Source organism: Salvelinus sp. IW2-2015, linkage group LG18, assembly GCF_002910315.2.
Source record: "Salvelinus sp. IW2-2015 linkage group LG18, ASM291031v2, whole genome shotgun sequence".
NCBI classification, from domain to species: domain Eukaryota; kingdom Metazoa; phylum Chordata; class Actinopteri; order Salmoniformes; family Salmonidae; genus Salvelinus; species Salvelinus sp. IW2-2015.
Window position 1 is genome coordinate 32151253 of NC_036858.1, and position 27301 is coordinate 32178553.

At 41.9% G+C, this 27301-nt stretch overlaps 1 protein-coding gene across 3 annotated transcripts in view; it reads right to left on the reverse strand.

Annotated features, from left to right (window-relative positions):
- Positions 1 to 27301, reverse strand: part of LOC111978368 (tight junction-associated protein 1) — a 145325-nt gene that overhangs the window by 66543 nt on the left and 51481 nt on the right. For all 3 annotated transcript variants that reach the window (XM_024008389.2, XM_024008388.2, XM_070448428.1), the window contains 2 exons: positions 8329 to 8439; positions 3202 to 3260 (listed from right to left, as the gene is read on the reverse strand). The gene's annotated coding sequence lies outside the window, so the exon portion shown is untranslated. The remainder of the gene's footprint in view (positions 1 to 3201; positions 3261 to 8328; positions 8440 to 27301) is intronic.

Sequence of the window (27301 nt, forward strand, 5' to 3'; positions counted from 1 at the left end):
CTCTTCACGACTGTCTTGGTGTGCTTGGACCATGTTAGTTTGTAGGTGATGTGGACACCAAGGAACTTGAAGCTCTCAACCTGCTCCACTGCAGCCCCATCAATGAGAATGGGGGCGTGCGCAGCCCTCTTTTTCCTGTAGTCCACAATCATCTCCTTTGTCTTGATCATGTTGAGGGAGAGGTTGTTGTCCTGGCACCACATGGCAAGGTCTCTGACCTCCTCCCTATAAGCAGTCTCGTCTGGGATCAGGCCTACCACTGTTGTGTCATCGGCAAACTTGGTGTTGGAGTCGTGCCTGGCTGTGCAGTCATGAGTGAACAGGGAGTACAAGAGGGGACTGAGCACGCACCCCTGAGTTGAGGATCTGCGTGGCGGATGTGTTGTTACCTACCCTTGCCACCTGGGGGCGGCCCGTCAGGAAATCCAGGATCCAGTTGCAGAGGGAGGTGTTTAGTCCCAGTGTCCTTCGCTTATTGATGAGCTTTGAGGGCACTATGGTGTAGAATGCTGAGCAGTAGTCAATGAATAGCATTCTCACATAGGTGTTCCTTTTGTCCAGGTGGGATAGAGCAGTGTGGAGTGCAATAGAGATGACATCTGTGGATCTGTTGGGGCGGTATGCAAATTGGAGTGGGTCTAGGGTTTCTGGGATAATGGTGTTGATGTGAGCAACGACCAACCATTCAAAGCACTTCATGGCTACAGACGTGAGTGCTACGGGTCAGTAGTCATTTAGGCAGGTTACCTTCGTGTTCTTGGGGACAGGGACTATGGTGGTCTGCTTAAAACATGTTGGTATTACAGACTCGGACAGCGAGAGGTTGAAAATGTCAGTGAAGGCACTTGCCAGTTAGTCAGCGCATGCGCGTAGTACACGTCCTGGTAATCCGTCTGGCCCTGCGGCCTTGTGAATATTGATTGACCTGTTTAAAGGTCTTACTCACATCGGCTGTGGAGAGCGTGATCACACAGTCTTCCGGAACAGCTGATGCTCTCATGCATGTTTCAGTGTTATTTGCCTCGAAGCGAGCATAGAAGTAGTTTAGCTCGTCCGGTACGCTCGTGTCACTGGGCAGCTCTTGGCTGTGCTTCCCTTTGTAGTCTAATGGTTTGCAAGCCCTGCCACATCTGACAAGCATCAGAGCCGGTGTAGTACGATTCGATCTTAGTCCTGTATTGACGCTTTGCCTGTTTGATGGATCATCAGAGGGCATAGCGGGATTTCTTATAATCTTCCGGGTTAGAGTCCCACTCCTTGAAAGCGGCAGCTCTAGCCTTTAGCTCAGTGCGGATGTTGCCTGTAATCCATGGCTTCTGGTTGGGGTATGTACGGGGTATGTACGGTTACCGTGGGGACGACGTCTTCGATGCACTTATTGATGAAGCCATTGACTGATATGGTGTACTCCTCAATGCCATCGGAGGAATCTATTCCAGTCTGTGCTAGCAAAACAGTTCTGTAGCTTAGCATCTGCTTCATCTGACCACTATTTTATTGATCTAGTCATTTGTAAAAACAGATTTAAGTTTCCCTGCATTAAAGTCCCCGGCTACTAGGAGCGCCGCCTCTGGGTGAGCATTTTCTTGTTTGCTTATGGCGGAATACAACTCATTCAATCCTGTCTTAGTGCCAGCCGCAGTCTGTGGTTGTATGTAAATAGCTACGAAAAATACAGATGAAAACTCTCTAAGTAGATGGTGTGGTCTACAGCTTATCATGAGATACTCTCTATCTCAGGCGAGCAATAGCTCGAGACTTCCTTAGATATCGTGCACCAGCTGTTATTTACAAAAATGCATAGTCCGCCGCCCCTCGTCCTACCAGACGCCGCTGTTCTATCCTGCCGGTACAGAGTATAACCAGCGAGTATGTTCATAATGTCATCGTTCAGCCACGACTCCGTGAAGCATAAGATTACAGTTTTGAATGTCCCGTTGTTCTCCCAAGATTGCACGTTTGCTAGCAGAATAAAAGGTAGTGGGGGTTTATTCGATTGCCTACAAATTCTCAGACCATGAAAAACAAGACTCTCTGATCTGATGAAACCAAGATTGAACTCTTTGGCCTGAATGCCAAGCGTCCCGTCTGGAGGAAACCTGGCACGCTGTGGGGATGTTTTTCTGCAGCAGGGACTGGGAGACTAGTCAGAATGATGAACGGAGCAAAGTACAGAGAGATCCTTGATGAAAATCTGCTCCAGAGGGCTCAGGACCTGAGACTGGAGCAAAGGTTCACCTTCATACAGGACAACGATCCTTAACACACAGCCAAGACAACGCAGAAGTGGCTTCGGGACAAGTCTCTGAACGTCCTTGAGTGGCCCAGCCAGAGCCCGGACTTGAACCCAATCGAACATCTCTGGAGAGACCTGAAAATAGCTGTGCAGCAACACTCCTCATCCAACCTGACAGAGCTTGAGAGGATCTTCTGAGAGGAATGGGAGAAACTCCCCAAATACACGTGTGCCAAGCTTGTAGCGTCATACCCAGGAAGACTCAAGGCTGTAATCACTACCAAAGGTGCTTCAACAAAGTACTGAGTAGAGGGTCTGAATACTTATGTAAATGTGATATGATTTTTTTTTAATACATTTGCAAAAAATCTAAAAAACAGTTTTTGCTTTGTCATTATGGGTGTAGATTGTAGATTGACGAGGGGAAAAAAGTTAATACATTTTAGAATAACAAAAAAATTGGAAAAAGTCAAGGGGTTTGAAAACTTTCCGAATGCACTGTATATTTCGCAGCGACAGGTAGCCTAGTGGTTAGAGCATTGGGCCAGTAAGGTTGCTAGATCGAATCCCCGAGCTGACAAGGTAGAAATCTGTCGTTCTGCCCCTGTACAAGGCAGTTAAACCCACTGTTCCCCGGTAGGCCGTCATTGTAAATAGAATTTGTTCTTAACTGACATGCCTAGTTAAATAAAAGGTTTGTAAAAATTCTTGGTAATCTCTCTCTCGCAACGTCTTGACTTGCATTCCTCGCAAATTTACCAAAGTAACCTAAAGTTCGCCTCTTACGCTCCAATTTTATTTCAATTACACAACTTTATAGCCTATCGTCTAGTTAGGCTATAACAGGGTACATAATATGGTTGTGATAACTGCACTGTGATTTTATTTTGTTAAACCCACACAACTAAACATATTGTACTGAAATAAATCTAGATATAATGATTCTATGAAAATAAGAGCCATACCCAAATTCTGAGTTATTCCAGCGATGTCCTCATCCACAGGTTCCTAAGTCACAGGCATTCTGAAACACACAAAGGAGCAGGCTGAATTTAGATCAAAGGGTTAGAGAAAAGTAGCCAATAGTTAGCGATTTCATTTCACACGTGATAGAAAGGATTCCGTGCATGTGCTGCTATGCTGGGTTCCCTCCTCTAGAATCGTGAAGCACCAGGGGACTCACTCACCTGAGACAACCCTACAAACATTCTGTAATGACGTCCACTGGGATTTGAGTGACATTGCTCACAATGATAACGGGTTTCAAAAATGGGTCACTGAAAATCCAAGAACTTTTCACACACTCAAAACTGTTCTGAGGCCCCCTCACGAAAATGTTCAATCAAATATTGAGCAGTGTGACAAGTGGAAATTCACACATGGTTGATAGCAGGACTCTTCCCACAACATTCAGTGCTACACTTTTCTGATCTTCAATTACCGTTGATTTGGTGGCAGTTATATACTGAACAAAAGTATAAAACGCAACATGCAAAAATGTCAACGATTTTACTGAGTTACAGGTCATGTAAGGAAATCAGTCAATTGAAATTAATTCAACAGGCCCTAATCTATGGATTTCACATGACTGGGCAGGGGCGCAGCCATGGGTTCGCCTGGGAAGGCATAGGCCCACCCACTTGGGAGCCAGGTCCACCCACTTGGGAGAAAGTCTCAGCCAATCACTATTAGTTTTTCCAAACAAAGGGGCTTTAAGATAAGACAGAAATACTCCTCAGTTTCATCAGGTGTCCGGGTGGCTGGTATCAGACTATCCCGCAGGTCAAGAAGCCGGATGTGCATTTCTGGCGTGGTTACACGTGGTCCGTGTTTGTAAGGCTGGTTGGACGTACTGCCAAATTCTCTAAAACGACATTGGAGGCAGCTTATGGTGGGGCAATGAACATTCAATTCTCGGCAACAGTGTCTTTACTGTGTCGCCACCATCCTCGATGCTAGGTACCTGGACCGCTACTTCGATGCAGACTAGAAACAGGAGTTCAGGTGAAGTGTTAGACACAGCTGGATGGAAGACGGAAACAGACACAGTGACAGTGCGCACCGAGTTAGAGGACCCACGACAGCTTATCAAATGGCTACCCGAACTATGCATTGTTTCCTGCCACCCCCCCAACAACCCCTCTTTTAAGCTGTTGCTACTCTCTGTTTATCCTCTATGCATTGTCACTTTAACATATCCTATATGTACATATTTCCTCAAATAGCCCGACTAACCGGTGCACCCGCACATTGACTCTGTACCAGTACCACCTGTATATAGCCTTGCTACTGTTATTTTTTACTGTGTTTTTATTTTTTTATTTACTTATCTATTGTTTACCTAATACCTTTTTTTTTTTTAACTTAACTGCACTGTTGGTTAAGGGCTTGTAAGTAAATATTTCACTCTAAGGTCTACACCGGTTGTATTCGGCGCACGTGACAAACAGAGGTGAAACTTCACTGCTTGACATGTATGATGAAATCCTGGTTGAGAATGAAACGACTGAACAATGAAACAGCACAGCAAGTAAGTGAAAGAAATAGGTTTTGATTATGTTTTACTGGTAATGGGGACATACGTAAAATGCCAACAAAATAACTTTTTGGTCAGTGTGTGCGTTTCAACTATTTAACTGTACTAGAACGCTTAAAAGGCCGCACAAAATGTAAATATTGGTGTCAGGTAGCGTGTGTTTAAATGGAGATTAATCTAGTTTAACACAGCGAGTGTTTTATATTGTTGTAAGATCTCTTGAAGGCTATATATTTATTTATTTATTTATTTTTCTAAAGAAATCCAGCGTAAAACAAATTTTAAATGTTTTACTGGCAACTACAGCTTTCCAGTTAAATATTTGCCACTGCCTCTTCTGTTCTCTCAGAGTCTGTATCTGCCTTGACCTGATCCAATACAATATTTATTCAGTGTAAAAGTGCTCTTTCTTTTGTGCCGTTCAGGGCCTTTTGCTGTGGATAAGCAAGCCCTGCAGGGGGATGTGGCAGAGAATAACACATGAAGGCCTGTGCTATGGCCGCCAGCCATGCGTGACAATCTGCCTGTGGTGCTGTTGAATACAGCCTCACGCGCTTACAGCCTCACGTGCATACAGCTACACACAAGTCTGCAAAGTGCAAACACGTACGCGCACACACACTTCAGCTCCAACACAGTCTCACACTCTCCAATGGCACTACCTCAGACCACCATCATCCGTATTTGCCCCACAGGCTAGGAGACACAGCAAGGCCATTACTCATCATAAAGTATTCCATGTTTGAATAAAATCTTCACAGTGCCATGGCTAACCAACAGGGGTTAATATTTATCTGAGGACCAGAGACAGTAAAGAGGGCTGATTCTAAAAAGGGGTACACAGCAGTGTGTGATATTTTACTTAATTGAAAATCATGATGATTACAGACTAGGCAAAAATGGAACACAGGCTGCTTTTACACAAGCAGACCAATTCTGATCTTGTTTTCACTAATTGGTCTTTTGACCAATCAGATCAGCTCTGGAAAAGAGCTAATGTGAAAAGATCTGTTGCAATTGACCAATTAGTGACAAAAATATAAGAATTGTGTTGACTGTCTAAACACAGCCATAGTGTCTTCCTCTCCAAGGTCACCCACAGTGTTTAAGGGCTCATTTACTATTGAACAAGCCAGTCAACATTAAGGAATCAGATTCCATTTTTAAAATCTAAATTAGGCTCACAGCCTAAGGGCACAGCTATGGGAAGAGCACTACCATAGAGCTTTATGATGTTATGAGCCATAGAAATATTATTATTATTTTAAGAGACATCTTTACGGCCACTCTGAACAGTGGGTTGATTTAGGAGAACCCTAACGGTGATGTGTTTCTTATGCCTCTGCCCTGGCAGCACTCTGTTTATAACTGATGGGACGTTGCTCCTCCTTATCGGTGCAAAACCCCTGCTGTCATTTTGTGCGAATGTGTCTCGTTCCATGCCTCTTAACTCCATGTCTAGCATCCAGTTACCAGTGGTCACCCTGCTTTGTCCAACATCCTTCTATTTTCAGCCTTCTATTGACTGCTTTTAACGAGGACAATTGGCTGACCTTAACTGACATTACCTGAACAGCTGAATCGAGGGAGATGGACTCTCCCCTATATCTGGTTCCTTGCCAGGTTTCTTCCTTTCTTCTGGGAGAGTTTTTCTAAGGCCCTAGGCTTGCTCTTGGGAGGTTAAGGCCTTGGCTTTGTTGAACTTCCTGTAACAAATTACTTTGTGAAACGTGTGCTCGACTAACAAAGTTTAATTCATTGATTGTACCGCCATTTTGCCTCATCAACCCAATATAGCGACCGATTAGAGCAGCTGTTGGTGCCGAGGCAATAATTGGGTGGATTTAGGGGCGAGATGAAGGCACACAGCTTGTGTACTCAGTAGTGCTAAGCGATTAACCGACATTTCAGCAATCTTTCGGTTTTTAAACAGCTAATTGACCAACATCGGTTCAATTATTTGAATTCCATTTTGTTCCGTTTTTTTCTGGTCAGCTCAATGCGCAGTTTCTCTAAAGATGAATTGGCTCAAGCTCGAACTACGCGATGTAGTAGGGAGTTGTAGTTTCCAACAGGCCAATATGCCACATAGTAGAGCGCAGAAAATGTGGTAATTAACTATAATCACCATAAACCATTGCGTGCCTACTTGTCCGGTCGGTGTGGGGCAGACACGGAGAGGGAGAGAAGAGAACACGTGTTCGAGGGAGAGAGAGAGAGCAGATGCATCTCCACCTGAAAATACGTGATCTAAGTCATTAATAGTTGGTATTCAGAAGTCATAAAAGTATGCGTTATTTACTTTGAAGAACTACTAAAATAGTGATTTGTCAGACAGCCTAGGCAGCAGCTCTATAGAGATGAGACGACTTGGAATGAAACAAACATAATATACACAACAACTGAAATATCTTATTAAAGTAATGTTAATAAATTATGGTTAAGTGATGAAGCAGTAATAGACAGTCAACTACATTAATGGGACTTGTATTGTTTTATTCTGTGTTACAACATTCAACCCACATAATGCATAGTGCATTTAATGTAAAAAAACATAAAAAACAATCAACATCGAAAAACCATATTTAAAAAAATATATATATATCAAACAGACCTCAAAAAGCACTAAATCGCTCAGCACTAGCCACCTGAATTGGCCTAATGAAAATGCAGCTCCATATAAAGCGAGCCTAGTGAGGGTTGTTTGCAAAAACCCAAATGAACAAATGTTTCCACTGAGGTGAGGGTAGTGCTCTATTATTAACAAGCACCTGGACTGGGCGATGGTGTGCTCTACATGGCCGTGTTCAGTGTTGTTTGGGCGAAGCTTGAATAATTTAATGGAGGAAGAGATGGCTACGGTTCATATAACTGAGCCCATGGAAAAAGATATATAAAAAAAATACAAAAAAATACTAGGACGTCACGTATGGGAGAGAGAAAAATAACCCAAGTCATTACGTCCCACTGAGGACTCTTGACTTGGTGGAACCTGGGTGGCTGACTTATTATAACCTGGGTGGCTCACCATTATAATAAGGATGGAGCTACTGTACTAACGCAACAACGAAAGACCAAACATTTACAAAAGAAGTGGCTCGTCGGTCTCATTTACATGAAGTAAACAGAAAACCATTACATAATCCTCTTGTATGAACAAATAAACCTGTTTAAACCGGCTCCATTTCAAACCTACGAGTGAAAAGCATTCTTCCCTGCGGAAACCATAGGAGAAGATCCAAACAGCAAGAGGTTCACTGTGTGCCACGCTAAACTTAACTTAAAAGCAATTCACAAAACAGAAACACCACAATGTGCAGAAGGGAAATTAATGTGTATTTTAGCAGTATAATTGGAGTGATTACGTGCATCTTTCATACAGAAGAGAGAAAAACCAAGGACAGAGAGTAATGGATGGAAAGCATACTTTGTGTGTGTGTGTGTGGTGTGTCTGTGAGGAGGTAGAGAGAGCAAGCAAGAGGGGGAGAGAGAGTGAGAAAGGGGGAGAGAACGAAAGCAGGATTATAGAGAGAATCGCGTATGAATAGCCCCTCACCTTTAAGAGTATATGCTGCGTGCTCCAGACTCATCGTCCTGAGTGTGTCCCCTCTTCTTTTCCTCTTCGTCCTCTCTCTCTTGGCATGTGAACCTCTGGACTACTGATAACCTGAAACAAAAGAAGGTGGATGGAAAAACACAGCCGTGTTAGTACCTCTGGGCTGTCAATCTCCCGACTCTTCGGATACTGTTTCGGTAACAAGCCAGACGAAGCTGGGGCTCAGGGGACAGTGTGTGCGAAGCAAACCTCATAAGGGAGTCTGTTTCATTCTCTGTCCTTTACATTCACTCCTACACAGTCTGACTGACTGACTGCTGCCACACACTAGCTAGCTTCCTCTTCTACTCTAGAATGATCGTGGGGATTCTATTGAGAAAAATATATAACTTTAGACAGCCACTGTGCCTTCTCAAAGTGACTCGCTGTGCTCTATTTGTCAGAATCCGACGCGAAAGGAGAAGGCCTTGATAATACATTTAGCCTTGATAATACATTTTTGCTTGGATTGAACTTTGTCTGGAAGTGTTGGATTCTGGGGTAAACTTGGAACATTGCTATCCTAGAGACTGGTTTTTACATCAGAAGATAATGGTTATCTGTAGGAGCCAGATGGCTTTGGAATGTGCTGGGTGGACGGGAGGAAGTCACAGGATTGCTGTAGGGATATGGGTGGACATCTTTGGATTAGGCAAATGAGGGGTTGAGGTCAGGTCAGATCCCTTTAAGGGAGAAATTATGGTTTATTACCCTATTACTTTGTCTTCCTGTCGAACCATAATAGATGTAAGGATTGGAGAGAAGGAGGAGTGCCTAATAGGAGTACATATACTTGTAGTGGTGGAAACATGTTTTGTCTGTATTGATCCTCTTGGAAGAACAACATTTTTTAAGCTTTCAAAACGTCCGTTGACTTTTCTACTATGAGAATTAGAACCAAACACTTGGCGCTGCAAGCAGGGTTTACCACGATTTGTAGTCAAACCAGAGAGTCCAGATCAGTGGAGCTGGAGCTGGCAACAAACAAGGAAGGCACAGTTCCGACACCTGTTTCCACTCATTTTGACATCTTGGGGAGATGAGAATCGTAGGCTGAACAATTATAGGACACGGACCTAGAGAGCCTGAGTTTATTCGGTAGGCCCATTGTGTAATGACCGGTCGCAAATATCTGGTGCAGGGTAGGTTCCAAAAGGACAGGTCCCGAGTGGAGGTTTTCCTCTGCGAGATCCAGGAGTGACAATACAGTGTAGGGGCAGTTCTAGAAGCTAGTGAGTAAAATAAAAATGAAAAAAATGAAAAATAAGATATTCAAACACTGAGTTACGAGTATTAGCAGTAGCAATAAAGAGAGGTTGGTTAGATGCCCTGTTGGGTGGAGAACCATGACAGATTATGTGGAAACAGGAAGACAAGTGTGAATAATTTTGGTAATGTGGGTTATCAACAACAGTGATATTTGAGGCACAATACTGGAATAAGACATTAAGTCATCCGTATTCTCCAGTAATACATTTGCAGACGCTATAGTATAGGTTTTAATACAAGGCGTTAAGTACCGTGACCAATTAATTATTATCCGTGGAAGTGGGTAGCGCTACCTTAGAAAATAGTTAATAGGTGGTGTGTATTATAGACGGGAATGAAGAAATATAAAACACCCTAGACACAGTTTGGGAATAATAACTATTCATATGGCGACAGACTTGATTTCTCCAAGCGGAGCTAGAGGATTTTAAAAAAGCAACGGAGTCACTGAAAGAAGCGCACAAGCATTCTACCAATTCGGCTCGAATATGGGGAATTAATAGAGGTACTTAGCTACAAAAAGACTGGGTACGTGAGTACATTGATAGAATTTGTACTCCGGCTTTGATGGCAGGTTTGAAACCTGTGATCAAAACGACCATTGTGGGGGTTGAGGATGAAATAGAGCAAGATGTTTGAGTGGAATATAAATCCGCTCACTTCGCAGACGTGCGAGGGGTTAATACAGGCACAGTGAAAGTCACTAACAGTGGTTTCAATGGCCAAGGTAAGACAAAGAAACGCAGCGACAAAACATCAAAGCGTAAGGAGATAATCTCACATCTAAAACAGGGAGCATCGGACATTGGAAGAATGAGTGTATGGTGATACTGGAGCCTGCTGCATTCGAAGGAAATTCCGCTAAACAAGCGTTTGCATCTTTTTCAAAAGAGCGACAACAAATCCTTTTGAGAGTAGCAGGAGAGGAAAAGTCACATCTCGGTGTATAGCTTCGGTTCGATCGATAGCGGCTCATAGAGATTACAGTTTCTTGTTGAAGGAACACGTATGAGATCACGTCTTACCCAACTGTTCAATATGAGGCCAGGGATCAAATATCACGGATTCCTTAGGATGAGAAATTGGCTAAAATTGACACAGGAAAACATATTTTGGGTTGAAGAATCTAGGCGAAATGCCAGGTGGAATGAATTCTAGAGGTAACAAATTTAAAATAATCTGTCCAAACACTCTTTTTTGGGGGATCGAGACATTTTGTGTATTTTTATTCTGAAATAGATTTTGAGAATGTACGAAAGGGTGGAAAGGTAACGAGGAATTAGCAAAGGGGTTACTAAAACTAAAATGAACTTAATATTTTTTTGTAAGTTCATGAACATTGTGGTGCGGTGGTTATGGAGAATAGTACATACTAAATAAAATATACATAAATTATGGAGTGGGCCATAAATGGAGTTCCAGATAAGTGAGGCTTGTTCATGTGTGTTTTTGACCTACGGTTTCACACACACAAAAACACACTTTACCGGTTACAAATATGCATTAGTGGTGTTGATACGGAGGATTTATTTTGGATGGGGTCTTTTCAATTCAGTTGTAAATTGGGTATGCAGAAGGATGGAAATGTTTGGAAGGTTTTTAAATGGTTTCTGAAGGACAGGAAAAGTAAAGGGAGAGGAAATATTTAATGGTGTCGAATGTCCTGTATCCTGACTTTCTGGTAAGGCCTGACCAATCTCATTAGAAATGATAGAAACAGGTGGGATTTAATTATAAAATGAATGAGAAACACCAGTTTCTGTTCGATTTTACCATTGCTTTATGAGATACTATTATTTCCTTATGGAGTTATCAAGAGTTGTAATTCCAAGTTGATTGGTTATTTCGAATGCGGTTATTTTTGATTTAACATGTTTTTGAATCACAATGTGAATCATGTGTTTGAAAAGAAAGTTACCAGTTCCCTGGGGTCCTGGTCTTTGGGTAAATATACAAATTCACTTTGTTCAGTCTGCATAGAGATGGAAAAATATATGTTAAATAGGGATGACAGTTACTCCAAATTGATTGTGATATGTGAATTGCTGATTTCATTTTTTGATCATGTTTCGATACAAATTTCACAAGATTGGGATTTATGGAGTGTGGGATTCCCGGATGGGTTAGGGTGCTAACTTCCTGATCTGGTAACTCTTCCGAGAGGTCGCCAGTAAAATAAGGGAGTATGAACTAATTTTGAAAATGGTTTCAACAGTAACAGTATGTTTGTTATGCTCTGACATACAGTTGAAGTCAGAAGTTTACATACACTTAGGTTGGAGTCATTAAAACTCGTTTTTCAACCACTCCACACATTTCTTGTTAACAAACTACTGTTTTGGCAAGTTGGTTAGGACATCTACTTTGTACATGTCAAGTCATTTTTCCAAAAATTGTTTACAGACAGATTATTTCACTTATAATTCACCGTATCACAAATCCAGTGGTTCAGAAGTTTACATACACTAAGTTGACTGTGCCTTTAGACAGCTAGGAAAATTCCAGAACATGATGTCATGGCTTTAGAAGCTTTTGATAGGCTAATTGACATCATTTGAGTCAATTGGAGGTGTACCTGTGGATGTATTTCAAGGCCTACCTTCAAACTCAGTGCCTCTTTGCTTGACATCATGGGGAAATCAAAGAAATCAGCCAATACCTCATAAAAAAATTGTAGACCTCCACAAGTCTGGTTCATCCTTGAGAGCAATTTCCAAACGCCTGAAGGTACCATGTTCATCTGTACAAACAATAGTATGCAAGTATAAACACCATAGGACCACGTAGCCGTCATTCCGCTCAGGAAGGAGACGCATTCTGTCTCCTAGAGATGAACGTATTTTGGAGCGAAAAGTGCAAATCAATCCCAGAACAACAGCAAAGGACCTTGTGAAGATGCTGGAGGAAACGGGTCCAAAACTATCTTTAGCCACAGTAAAACGAGTCCTATATCGACATAACATGAAAGGCCGCTCAGCAAGGAAGAAGCCACTGCTCCAAAACCGCCATAAAAAAGCCAGACTACGGTTTGCAACTGCACATGGGGACAAAGATCGTACTTTTTGGAGAAATATTCTCTGGTCTGATGAAACAAAAATAGAACTGTTTGGCCATAATGACCATCGTTATGCTTGGAGGAAAAAGGGGGAGGCTTGCAAGCCGAAGAACACCATTCCAACCATGAAGAACGGGGGTGGCAGCATCATGTTGTGGGGGTGCTTTGCTGCAGGAGGGACTGGTGCACTTCACAAAATAGATGGCATCGTGAGGAAGGGAAATGATGTGGATATATTGAAGCAACATCTCAAGACATCAGTTAGGAAGTTAAAGCTTGGTCGCAAATGGGTCTTCCAAATGGACAATGACCCCAAGCATGCTTCCAAAGTTGTGGCAAAATAGCTTAAGGACAACAAAGTCAAGGTATTAGAGTGGCCATCACAAAGCCCTGACCTCAATCCTATAGAAAATATGAGGGCAGAACTGTAAAAGTGTGTGCGAGGAAACCTGACTCCATTACACCAACTCTGTCAGGAGGAATGGGCCAAAAAAAACTTGTGGAAGGCTACCCAAAACGTTTGACCCAAGTTAAACAATTTAAAGGCAATGCTACCAAATACTAATTGAGTGTTTGTAAACGTCTGACCCACTGGGAATGTGATGAAAGAAATAAAAGCTGAAATAAAATTCTCTCTACTATTATTCTGACATTTCACATTCTTAAAATAAAAGTGGTGATCCAAACTGACTGAAGACAGGGAATTTTTACTAGGATTAAATGTCAGGAATTGTGAAACGGAGTTTAAATGTATTTGGCTAAGGTGTATGTAAACTTCTTACTTCAACTATACGCTAGAATGATAAGTGCCGGGAGAAGGTCTACACACTGCAAACAATTTAGACTAAGTATGCATTGAGATGCCGATCTTTCATTACCAGGCCACTTGCGACAGGAAAACAGGGCCAAAGGGGACCTGTAATGAGAAGAGTTATTACCGGCAATAAAATGTTCAGTTTAGAAAATGTACATTCTAACAGGGATGATGTGTGCTAGGTTGAGAAGCTTGAATTCAAGTCATACTCAAAGTAAGCACTAAGAACTGGCATTCTGAATTTGGGTTGGATAATTTATAAAATGATTTAGTTATGATTCGGATACAGCGAGAGAGAGTTGCTTTCAAACGGTGAGGGGTGGGGGCACTGCTAAAATGTATTAGGCCTAGGAAGGCTCTAGAAACTTAATCTCTAAGTAGAACTCACTAGATGATAGCTTGAATCAACCATGAAGGCTTTTTTTTGTTCCCTTTTGTTTTACCATGTCATCAGAATTTTTATGTTAAATCGCATCGATACATAGAGATTGCTGGATGAGACGGTACAATTAATTGCATACAAGGCTCATAGTCTGTGTTTTGCGATAACACCCAAGGATGAAAATGAAGGAGAGGGCATGGGGACCAGCATAACATGGGCATAGAACATAATGGATGGACGGTTCTTTCCCCAGTTCTAGTCGCATCAAAGGTGGTTTGAGCTTTGTTCGGTTGGATATACTTCCAACACATTAATCTCTTTCCCAATTTCAAACAGCCGGCGAACACTTGACAGATTACATGTAGTAGTTATTCTCACGGCAGTCGCTGTAGGGACAGTAATTGAAGGAGGCTATATTCATGGGCCATGTTAGTAGTAGCAGGGGTTATTTTAGAAGCATTGTTGGGATATCAGTTTATGAGGACTCGTGCCACATGAATTGGTAACTGGGAGACCGATGGCGATGGGAGTACGGGGGGGGGGAGGGGCTGTTTTTCAAATGTCATGTCAAAGCATATAAAGTGCTGAGTTACCTCAAGAGGATGTAGCGTTGATTATGGATAAGCACTTGCCTATCAGGTGGCAATGGAGGAGATGGGGAACAAAGTGAAAATGACATGGATTGGGAACACCTCTTGGAACCTGGGGCCAGAAAGGGGAAGACTGGGCGAAAGCATGAGGAGACTTTTTAGGGCTTTCATTTTTGTGGAATCCAGCAGAAAAGTATCCTGGAGGCATAGAGTCAGGTGAAGAGAGAGTGGGAAATGTCATGGTCTCAGACTTTGGTTTTCATGCATATATACTTATGCATAGTTTACCACATTGTTAATACTGTTATGTTTTTTTGTTGTTTTCCAAGTCTTATGCTATCACTCTCTTAGGAACCAGAAGGATAAAGTGGAGAAACTAAAAGCAGCTCCAGCTGAAGTGGAAGCCAACAGCTTCAGCTGGAATGGCATTATGTTGTGATGGAAATAGAGTGCATGTAGAACAGAGGCCATAAGCCTAACTGTGAATGTTAATCATTCTGAGCGGAGGCTACCCCACTCTTCCACCAAGGCACCTGCAAGGATGAGCCTGCAGGAACATTTCTTCGACGATAAACGCGAATCCGACCATCACCCCTGGTGAGACAACCGTGACCCGTCAAAGAGCACTTTTTGCCAGTCCTATCTGGTCCAGCAACGGTGGGTTTGTGCCCATAGGTGACATTGTTGCCGGTGATGTCTGGTGAGGACCTGCCTTACAACAGGCCTACAAGCCCTCAGTCCAGCCTCTCTTAGCCTATTGCAGACAGTCTGAGCACTGATGGAGGGATTGTGCATTCCTGGTGTAACTCGGGCAGTTGTTGCCATCACATGCCTCCTTGCAGCATGCCTAAGGAATTTTCCCACCGATGAGCAGGGACCCTGGGCATCTTTTGGTGTTTTTCAGAGTCTGTAGAAAGGCCTAAGTTTTCATAACTGTGACCTTAATTGCCTACCTTCTGTAAGCTGTTAGTGTCTTAACGACCGTTCCACCGGTGGATGTTCATTAATTGTTTATGGTTCATTAAACAAGCATGGGAAACAGTGTTTAAACCCTTTACAATGAAGATCTGTGAAGTTATTTGGATTTTTATGAATTATCGTTGAAAGACAGGGTACTGAAAATGGGACGTTTAAAAACTTGTGGTGGAAACATGTTTTGTCTAATGCAGCCGTATTGATCCTCTGGGAAGAATAAACTTGGTTAAGCTTTCATAGTGTCCGTAGTTTTTTTACTCTGAGAATTAGAACCAAACAGAAGAGAAACCGCAGTACCTTTCAAACAGAGATCCAGAGTAACTTTCAAAATACAGAAAACATTTTTGCAAACAGTTTTCTGTATTTTGAAAGTTCTATATTTTGACATCTTGATTGCTGACAAGCAAAACATTTTGGGACTATGTCAACAATTGACTAATGAAACAAATACCAAAACCTAGTTTTTGGGTGGAATTTTCCTTTAAGTGACAACGTCTAAAAATGTCATCAAACCYGTACATTTCTACAGTAAATAATACAGTACAGAATGAGTATTTTCATCCATCCTTGACTTTTTCCTGCTCTTTTCTCTGACTTCAAATGAATGGGTGACATTTGCATAATGTCAGCATGCAGGGTGGTTAAAATAAAGTTTAACATTTGGGCTACTTCATTGTTCCCTTGGATGAGCCCTGCAGTGAGTGCATAAACTCATTTGTTCAAAGTAAGGTCACATGAGCCAAACCGCCCTGTCAAGAGCGTGACTAATACCCCAGGCTGAGCTCAATAAATACAGTAAACCAGACTATATTTCTCACCTCCAATTGAATTAAGGCTCACCTAGGATATAATGGGATTTCTAATCCTTCATTTGCATAACATTTATGAAATAAGAGTAGCCAATGACCCCGGATAAATGTTTTCCTGGAGACAAGAGCCAGTAGTTTACATACAATTGAAGTCCGAAGCTTATATACATTTAGGTTGGAGTCATTAAAACTTGTTTTTCAACAACTCCACAAATTTCTAGTTAACAAACTATAGTTTTGGCAAGTCGTGTAGGACATCTACTGTGTGCATGACAAGTCATTTTTCCAACAATTGTTTACAGACAGATTATTATTTCACTGATCAGAAACATTTAGCATGCAATAATGTAGACTAAATCAAGTGTATTATTTTGCTCGACTCGCGTTGGCCTATAGGCTATAGTAAGTAGCCGTATATAATCTATCCACCATCAAGCTGTGGGAGTGCGTCCTGTATTTCTGGAATATTTGCATACTTTAGAGTTTTTAAAGTATTGCTCAAGACAAAACGGGTCCCCGTGCTGCTGCCACTAGGGCTATGACGGCCATGGAATTTTGGATGACTGTAATTGGCCATCCAAATGACGGCAGTCCCCGAAATAAACATTAGAATAGCAAAAACAATTGTGCGTGTATAATTTACACATTTTCTCTTCACTGCATGTGCTGGAATTGAAGTAAACCTAATAGAATGGGCATCCCCATTCAAGTCAATGAACGCATAATGAGTGGACTTGCGGCCTTTGCGAGTGTACACATGGGAGCTATCCAGGAAGTAAAATATGTGCACTAATACAGTATTTGCAGATATGGGCAGTACTTCATTGCCCTCTCTCCCTCTCTGCTGTGTCACTGAGCCGTTGGGCCCGCCATGCAATCTCATTGGATAATGCTGGGCATGCCTGGGCCACCCTTCTTTCACTGTGCAACTTGTTAATGTGCATCTTGCTAGCTGTCACTCAAATGACGAGGGGCTGAAGCTCATTGGCTGGAACTCTTAATTATTAGGGGGCTAGCCCATGTGGGCCAAGCTTGCAGTACTCAAAAGGACACCACACAGGTTCCAGACAGCAGTCGCTTTCAAACTAGGGATTTCGTGGCTAATTGAGGTCAGACAGTAATTCTGCTCATAGATTATTAATGTATGAACTACACATTGACACATCCAGCCCAAATCAAAAGGTTGTAAAAAAGACTTATGTCGTTGCCAAAGTCCCAGAACATCTCTTTAACGTAACTCATTCATTCATGTCATTACACAGCATACTATTCATTCATGCCTTTTAAATACAATCAAAAAATGTATTTTGAAAATGAATTAGGAGAACAAAGGGAGCCTTGAGTAATTAAACAATAACTAGATTTTCTGCCAAACCACCATTTGAATAATTAAACAAAAGCTCCTTGTTTTTAAAGGCATGTTTTACTCTGAAATAACTGCAAGCGTATGCCTGATTGAGGAAAACTTTTGGATCAATTAATAGTCGACTTTTGATAGTTTAGAAGGTCCAGCAAGGCACATTTGCAGGGCAGTCATAGGATGTATTTTATTAGGATGTATTGGCGTTAGCAGATGCCATTTAAATGATGGTCTTCTCCTTAAATCCGAGAGGTGCGATCTGTCGTGGTCTCATGGATCATCATTCTCCCGTGTGCACTCCAGCCTATTCATATCGCAATTTGAAACATTTCAAATCATCAGAAAAAAAATGTTTCATCATGGTCACATTTCTCTGGCCCAGACAAATTTGGAATCTTGGCACTGTTAGTTGCTGCGAGAAAGCAGGAGTAAAAGGTGTGAAGACACGCAGTCTTTTTCATATATTTTTTTACACAGTGCAGCAAGCCCAAAACCTGCCCTGCYCGAATCAATTCTCCGAATTTGAGGCCCAGACCATCGGGCCCCGTCGGGTTCGGGCTGAGAACTCTACTCCTTTACATCCAATATGACTGAAATTAATCGTGTTCTCTTGTGGTGTCCTTGTTGGTACTTAAAGGGATTTGCAGATTTCCTTGCCACTCCCCCACATGCATAACACTGTACGATTTGATTCACACCCCGCTCACTTTTGTATGATGACCTATGCTTTAACCATGTAGGCCTAAGGTGAACAAGAGCACTGTGTCTTGCAGTCAGAAGAAAGCTGCTGACATTTAGGGTGACGTTCCACCTGATGCTGTTATTCTTATCCCAGCTTTGGACGTTTCAGTATGTGTTAGGCCTGACTGATGACTGGTGTTTTGCATGGTCTCTCTGACCCATTTAAATGAATCTGAAAGACAGAGTTTGAGGATGAGGTGAACTTTACAGCCTCCACAAAGTTGTGCAGCTTGCCCAAACATGCCCATTAATCCCAATGAAAAACATGCTGAAGCCTATTATATCCCAATGCACTGCAGTGCCGAAAATTGATTTTCTAAGACTTCAATCGGTTACATGTGGGCTCCAGTATTGATTTTAATCTCCGCTTCAACCAAGGTGTACAAGGTGTACTGTGAACCTTCTCCAACCCGCATTAGCTCACATTTTAACCCCGGAGAGCCTTTTTTTCCCCATAGCTTTGTCTTTACCTCTCAATGGCTCTCTGTGATTGGCAGAGACCGTTAAGTAAGTTAGCCCTGATTTGTCAGAGTACCTACAGTTGAAGTCGGAAGTTTACATACACCTTAGCCAAACACATTTAAACTCAGTTTTTCACAATTCCTGACATTTAATCCTAGTAAAAAATCCCTGTCTTCGGTCAGTTAGGATCACCACTTTATTTTAAGAATGTGAAATGTCAGAATAATAGTAGAGAATTATTTATTTCAGCTTTTATTTATTTCATCACATTCCCAGTGGGTCAGACATTTACATACACTCAATTAGTATTTGGTAGCATTGCCTTTAAATTGTTTAACTTTGGTCAAACGTTTCGGGTAGCCTTCCACAAGCTTCCCACAATAAAATGGGTGAAATTTGGACCATTCCTCCTGACAGAGCTGGTGTAACTGAGTCAGGTTTGTAGGCCTCCTTGCTCACACACGCTTTTTCAGTTCTGCCCACACATTTTCTATGGGATTGAGGTCAGGGCTTTGTGATGGCCACTCCAATASCTTGACTTTGTTGTCCTTAAGCCATTTTGCCACAACTTTGGAAGCATGCTTGGGGTCATTGTCCATTTGGAAGACCCATTTGCGACCAAGCTTTAACTTCCTAACTGATGTCTTGAGATGTTGCTTCAATATATCCACATAATTTTCCTACCTCATGATGCCATCTATTTTGTGAACTGCACCAGTCCCTCCTGCCGCAAAGCACCCCCACAACATGATGCTGCCATCCCCGTTCTTCACGGTTGGAATGGTGTTCTTCGGCTTGCAAGCGTCCCCTTTTTCCTCCAAACATAACAATGGTCATTATGGCCAAACAGTTCTATTTTTGTTTCATCAGACCAGAGAACATTTCTACAAAAAGTACGATCTTTGTCCCCATGTGCAGTTGCAAACCRTAGTCTGGCTTTTKTATGGCGGAATTGGAGCAGTGGCTTCTTCCTTGCTGAGCGGCCTTTCAGGTTATGTTGATATAGGACTCGTTTTACTGTGRATATAGATACTTTTGTACCAGCTTCCTCCAGCATCTTCACAAGGTCCTTTGCTGTTTTTCTTGGATTGATTTGCACTTTTCGCACCAAAGTACGTTCATCTCTAGGAGACAGAACGCGTCTCCTTCCTGAGCGGTGTGATGGCTGCGTGGTCCCATGGTGTTTATACTTGCGTACTGTTGTTTGTACAGATGAATGTGGTACCTTCAGGGTTTTGGAAACTGCTCCCAAAGATGAACCAGACTTGTGGAGATATTTAAAAAAATTCTGTGGCTTTGGTTGATTTCTTTCGATTTTCCCCATGATGTCAAGCAAAGAGGCACTGAGTTTGAAGGTAGACCTTGAAATACATCCACAGGTACACCCCCAATTGACTCAAATGATGTCAATTAGCCTATCAGAAGCTTCTATAGCCATGATATAATTTTCTGGAATTTTCCAAGCTGTTTAAAGGCACAGTCAGTCAACTTTGGGTATGCAAACTTCTGACCCACTGGAATTGTGATACAGTGAATTATAAGTGAAATAATATGTCTGTAAACAATTGTTGGGAAAATGACTTGTCATGCACATAGTAGATGTCCTAACTGACTTGCCAAAACTATAGTTTGTTAAGAAATTTGTGGAGTTGTTGAAAAACTAGTTTTAATGACTCAAACCTAAGTGAATGTAAACTTCTGACTTCAACTGTATATATATATATATATATGTATCTGCAGAGATATGCTTTTAAAAGGGATCTGTAAGATTTTGGCAATGAGCATTTTTCTACTTACCCAGAGTCAGATGAACTCTGAAAAAACGTTTAAAGTTCTTGGAATTTTGCAGATTTTAAGACATTAAGGTCAGTCAGTGATGGACTGTCGTTTCTTTGCTTATTTGAGCTGTTCTTGACATAATATGGACTTGAGTCTTTTACCAAATAGGGCTATCTTCTGTATACCTTGTCACACCTACCTTGTCACAACAACTGATTGGCTCAAATGCATTGAGGAAATAAAGGCACACCTGTTAATTAAAATGCATTCCAGGTGACTACCTCATAACACTGGTTTAGAGAATGCCAAGAGTGTGCAAAGCTGTCATCAAGGAAAAGGGTGGCTACTTTGAAGAATCAAAATATATATTTTGATTTGTTTAACACTTTTTTGGTTACTACATGATTCCATGTGTGTTATTTCATAGTTTTGAAGTCTTCACTATTATTCTGCAATGTAGAAAATAGAAAGATAAAGAAAAACCCTTGAATGAGTAGGTGTGTCCAAACTTTTGACTGGTACTGTATATTTGTAGCAAACAGTGCGAGCAGTGGCACGAAGGAGAGCCACAGCCACCGCTTGCTCCTAATCATCTCGCTACATTGCTGGGCCACGCATCAGTTCTATATTTCAGATTGTGTCAACATATTACATTTTCATGCATTTTTTTTTTAAGTCACCAGAAGTGACCTTGTCATAGTTGTTCTACAAAATAAATCTCCTGGAGTGCATGCCCGGACCTCCACAGCAAAGTGGATTTAGTTAATCCATGTTGCTTTATTGGAGACATGAAGAGGAATTGTAAATATCACACATGTGATGGATCAATCTGCATCGAAATGGATAAATCTGCATAAAAAATCAGTTTAGTAATGAACCATTTCTTTCTAACTGCTTTTTGGGAGACTGCAGAGAGAAGACAGGAGATAATTAAAATGGGGCCCATAAGCGAGAGCTGCCATGGGACTTTTCTTCCTGAATGCACCATATTGTCTCACCTGACCCCGGCCCTATGATCCCTTCCCACAATCCAGGTCTGTCTATGCTAAACCRTGTGACGTGTAATCCCATCATCTCTAATTCTGTGCTTCGTAGAACATCAGACTCAGAGATGGACAGACAGGCCTGGACAGACACAGTGGACACACCTCTGAGGTGTGACTGAGTCTTCGAAGGGAAATGACTACCCCCTCTCAATGAAGCCACGAAAGTTAAAGGGCGACCACGGTACTGCAGGCATTGTTTGCTGAAAACCAGATCCCCCATTAGTGAATGGAAAAATGGCAAGCTTAGTGGTCAATCCGTTTAAATAAAATATGCTTTCTTAGACAATCAAGGTACCAATAGTTGCTTTAATACAAAAGATGACCTTGAACTGATTTTTATTTATTGCAAACAGAAGAAGTTAATTTAGTCGCTAATCGCAGCCTGCACTACCCCGGTTGGCCTTCAACTGGAGTTCATCAATGAGGGCGAGCCTGCAACATCACTTCCTGGAGTAGCTCAAACTGATCCATGAGACGCCATCTTAAACAACTTAAATTTGGCTTCAATGTGCTATCGAGTCATCACATAGGAATGTGTGTCTCGTCATCAATGGCATATGCAGTCATTGTAGTCTTCCATACTATAGTGTCAACAGTTCCTCGGCCAGGGTCCAGGACATGTTTGACTCATCGGGGCATTAGGGCTGTGGTACAGAGGGAGCACTCGGCTGGGTCTGGGAGCTGTCAGCGCGATGTGTGGTAGCCTCCTCACTCTCAGGCCATGGCTTCCTGTCTCCCCGCGGAGCATATGGCACCAGGCTTCCGACATGAACCACACAGTGGCAGAGAACTGAGTCACTGGTTGACTGACAGTGCATTTCTACACAACATCCTCCTTAGTACATAGGCTTACTTGCTAGATTCATTTAACTATAATCTTTCATTGTATTTTACCATAATGTATTGTCTCCCATCACCTTGGTATTCATCTTCTGGTCACAACCACCACGCAATCAACCTTTTGTGCATAAAAATTGGATTTTCAACATCTATAATTATCATTCGTGCCATTTGGAGGAAATTGAAAATGACATACTAAAACACAAATGAAAACAATAAATCAAACACAGTTCCCAGGGAAACTATTACCAAGAGGCTGACGGGTGTGTTTAATTACTGCCATGTTGAAAGAAACTTTAATACAGTTTTAAGCTTTGAACTACTCCCATAAAGTGGTTATACAATCTAGACTACGGTAATTATGATTTTCCTTTGACAATTACATTGAAGCTCAACTTTCTCACGATAAGACTTGACTAACAATGCCCAAAAGCTAAGCAACCTGTTAGCTAAACCAAAAGATAAAATATGCCATTCTGAAACATTTTGTGTCAGAGAACTCTGTACAATGTAGCCTACAAGTAGAGCAGTGTTTTGAAAAACGATGTTCACAGTCAAGTCAATGGCTGTGTCCGAATACCCATACTTGCATTCTAAATAGTAGTCATTTTGAACTGTTTGGATTAGAAACGAGCAGTTTTCTCTGTATTAATGGGGAAGCATGTAGTGTTGTCACGATACCAGAAGTTTGACTTCAATACCGAGACCAGGTTTATTATCGCGATACTCAATATCAAAACCATACCACTGCAAAAAACGGCATATTACCCGAAGTCACAGAATGGCACTTGATCCAGACAAACTCAGCTACTGCTCTGTTCAATCGTTGGGCATCTTTTGAGTTCAATATCATTGCATTTTTAAATGTTTTACACAATAAATTCAATTTGACTTTTTTTTTTTATACCAATCCTAACTACATAACATAATGGTAATACTTTATTTGAATGGTAAAGCTCTATTGATAAACTGGGTAAATCAAGATGTACCCTAAGCCTATTCACAATACAGGCGAATGCATATGCAATAGGAGCATTGAGTTATTGAGGTTGATTTAGATGGCGCTACAGATGACAAACAATATGTTCCCCTTCCATGTGGCACTGAGTTTAAATTGTACTGATCAACAACATTTGCTTAGAAGTAGCTTATTTTATAAAAGTGCTTAAAGCTCCCTCTTTAAGACGTCATTTACGATCCTAGAGGTGTGCGGCCTGTCGGAGCCCTCAGTTCGCTGAGGCGATAAATCTTTGCCTGAGGGAGAGACGTGAGGGTGAACGATTAAATGAAAAGTTTGATGGAAATCAGCTTTGAAAATCATTATTTTTTGCATTATAGTTTTCATATCACAAACAAAGTACTAGGGTGGTGAAGGTGTTAGTATCGGCTGTAAGCTAGCCAGGAAACTTGGCCTACAAAAGCTGGAAGCCACCGGTATCTTCTTGCATTGTGAAGTTATTCTAACCTGTATGGACATTATTTTGCAAACAGTAATGAACAGTTTCAACATGCAGGGTCTCATTATTCAAATGTGTTAACTTCTGTGCAGCCTGAGTGTGGAGCTAAACATGATGCAGCCCAGACTCCCAGTGCAGGCTTGCAATGAGTCTGTGGAGCAAGCACGGAGCACTGGCTGCGCTGATACAGACTTGATCCGTGAGACATTTGACAGAAGTACCGAACGTGACAAAAATGCTAGTACCAAACCATTTTTCAAGTTCAAGTATCAAAAAAGTACCGTAYAACAAGCTAACAAATAAAAACACACTCCCACAACCAGTCAAAAGTTTTAGAACGCCTACATTCAATTCATTYTACTATTGTAGAATGTAGAGAGGCTGAAAGAGGGCAGCACTGAGAAGCTGAAAATATTTGGCATGGGCTCTCAGATCCTCAAAAAGTTCTACAGTTGCACCATTGAGAGCATCTTGACTGGCTGCATCACTGCTTGTTATGGCAACTGCTTGGCATCCGACCGCAAGGCGCTACAGAGGGTAGTGCGTATAGCCCAGTACATCACTGGGGACGAGCTCCCTGCCATCCAGGAMCTCTATACCAGGCGCTGACAGAGGAAGGCCCTATAAATTGTTAAATACTCCAGCCACCCAAGTCATAGACTATCAGCTACTGCATGGCAAGTGGTACCGATGCGCTAAGTATGGAACCAACAGGACCCTGAACARCTTTTACCCCCAAGCTATAATACTGTTAAATAGTTAGTTAAATATACTGAAAAAAGGCCTCCCGAGTGGCGCAGTGGTCTAAGGCACTGCATCGCAGTGCTAGCTGTGCCACTAGAGATCCTGGTTTGAGTCCAGGCTCTGTCGCAGCTGGCCGTGATCGGGAGACCCATGGGGCGGCGCACAATTAGCCCAGCGTCGTCCGTGTCAGCGTTTTCCCTCCGACACATTGTTGCGGCTGGCTTCCAGGTCGGAGGACGCGCGGCTCTCGACCTTCGCCTCTCCCGAGTCCATACGGGAGTTGCAGCGCTGAGACAAGTCTAACTACCAATTGGATACCACGAAATTGGAGAGAAAAAGGGCAAAACACGCACATTAAAAAAATCATGTTGTGTTACCGTTCATATAAGGAAGTCAATCAATTGAAATAAATAAATTAGGCTCTAATAGAAGGATTTCACATGATGGGAATACAAATACCTTAAAAAAGGTAGGGGCGTGGATCAGAAAACCAGTCAGTATCTGGTGTTACCACCATTTGCCTCATGCAGCACAACATCTCCTTTGCATAGAGTTGATCATGCTGAAACATGAGGTGATGGCGCGGGTTAAATGACATAACAATGGGCCTCAGGATCTCGTCACGGCATAAAATGCAATTGTGTTCGTTGTCCGTAGCTTATGCCTGCCCATACCATAACCCCACCGCCACAATGGGGCACTCTGTTCACAACGTTGACATCAGCAAAGCGCTCGCCCACACGACACCATACACGTGGTCTGCGGTTGTGAGGCTGGTTGGACGTACTGTCAAATTCTCAAAAAYGACATTGGAGGTAGTTTATGGTAGAGAAATGAACATTCAATTCTCTGCAACAGCTCTGGTGGACAATCCTGCGGTAAGCATGCCAATKGCACGCTCCCTCAAAACTTGAGACATCTGTAGCATTGTGTTTTGTGACAAAACTACAGCCTTTTATTGTCCCCAGCACAAGGTTCTTGATATGCCACACCTGTCAGGTGAATGGATCCTGGCAAAGGAGAAATGAGCAACAGAGAAATGCTCAGGGATGTAAACAAATTTGTGCAAAAATTTGAGCGAAATAAGCTTTTTCTGGGATCTTTTATTTCAGCTCATGAAATATGGGACCAACAGTTTACATGTTGCGATTATATTTTTGTTCAGTGTAGCTAACCAATAGTTACCAGGACTATCTGCATTGACCCTTTTTGCACTAACTCTTGACTCATCACATACGCTGCTGCTTATTATGCATCCTGTAACCTAGTCACTTTATCCCTTCATACATGTACTTTCTACCTCAATTACCTCGTACCCCTACGCATCGACTCTGTACTGGTACCCGTGTATATTGCAAAGCTATCGTTACTCATTTTGTATTTTTCTACCATTTATTTTTTCTCTGCATTGTTGGGAAGGGCCTGTAAGCATTTCACTGTTAGACTACACCTGTTGTTTACGAAACATGTGACAAATAACTTTGATTTGACCAACTGAACAGCCAAACCATTGTGCAAATTAGTTCATGGTAAAATCTTAAACAATCATTCCTCCTCAATTATTCAAGACTAATGCAGGAAGAGTGTACAAAGAATACATGTCTTACACAGCAGAACATATGTCAATGTACAGTTTATTTTAGGCTTGATAGAAATGAGGCAATGATACATTTGAGAGATTTTGCTCATATGAACACTTTACGTTTTAATATTCTGCTCAGGAGCCCACAGATCCAGTCATCTGATCACAATTAGTGAGAAGGTTAGCATTTCTACTCCATTGCGTTTTTAACGACCAGCAGAATCTTAAAAGCTACCACTCCAAAATGGACATTTTAACAAGTCTATCAACTCGAAGCTGCATCTGTGAAGCTCAGGCACTGGCTCTTTCATCCAGTGAAAGTACCATCCTTTAATCATGATTAGAAGCTGGGCCATTTCTAAACGTAATACAAAGTTAGACACTCCCTAATTGCTGTAGCCACAGCAATTGTACCATTCCACAGACTCCTTGCGGGGGTCCAAGGTCTGGTTAGGTGACTGGCTCTATGTGGTTTGACCAGAAAGGCCAGGTGATTTATCCCCTCCTGGATAACCTGATGCTCAGGCCCAGTACATCTCATTCCTTCTCAAAGATTGAATTTCAGACATATTCTCAAAATGACCGATTTTCAATCCCTACAAAACGATCATGATCTGAAAGAATACCACTGTTTAAGCATAAAGCCAGCCTTTGGCTCATGTCTGGCTGCCTCTGAATCCTAAAGATCCCTCTGCTTTGGTCTGCTGCTGCTTCCATACCTCATTATTTTGAATGAGAATGTGGAATTCCTCACACCTGTAGAGCCCAGGAAGCTCTCACAAATTATCAACACTTGACTTTGGTATTAACATGAATCACATATATAACTTCTGAATCAGACAGCTAAATTATTCACAATCCTTATATTAAAAAAGGTCCATGAGGGTCTTAGTCAGAACCCGAGGAAAGGCAGACGTCACTGATTAAATTTACTTTTTATTTATTTATGGAACTAGAGATATGATTTGCAAGAGTTCCATTTCCATCCCAGTATAGCGCTCAATCTCCAATTCTCCACAACTCAAAAAG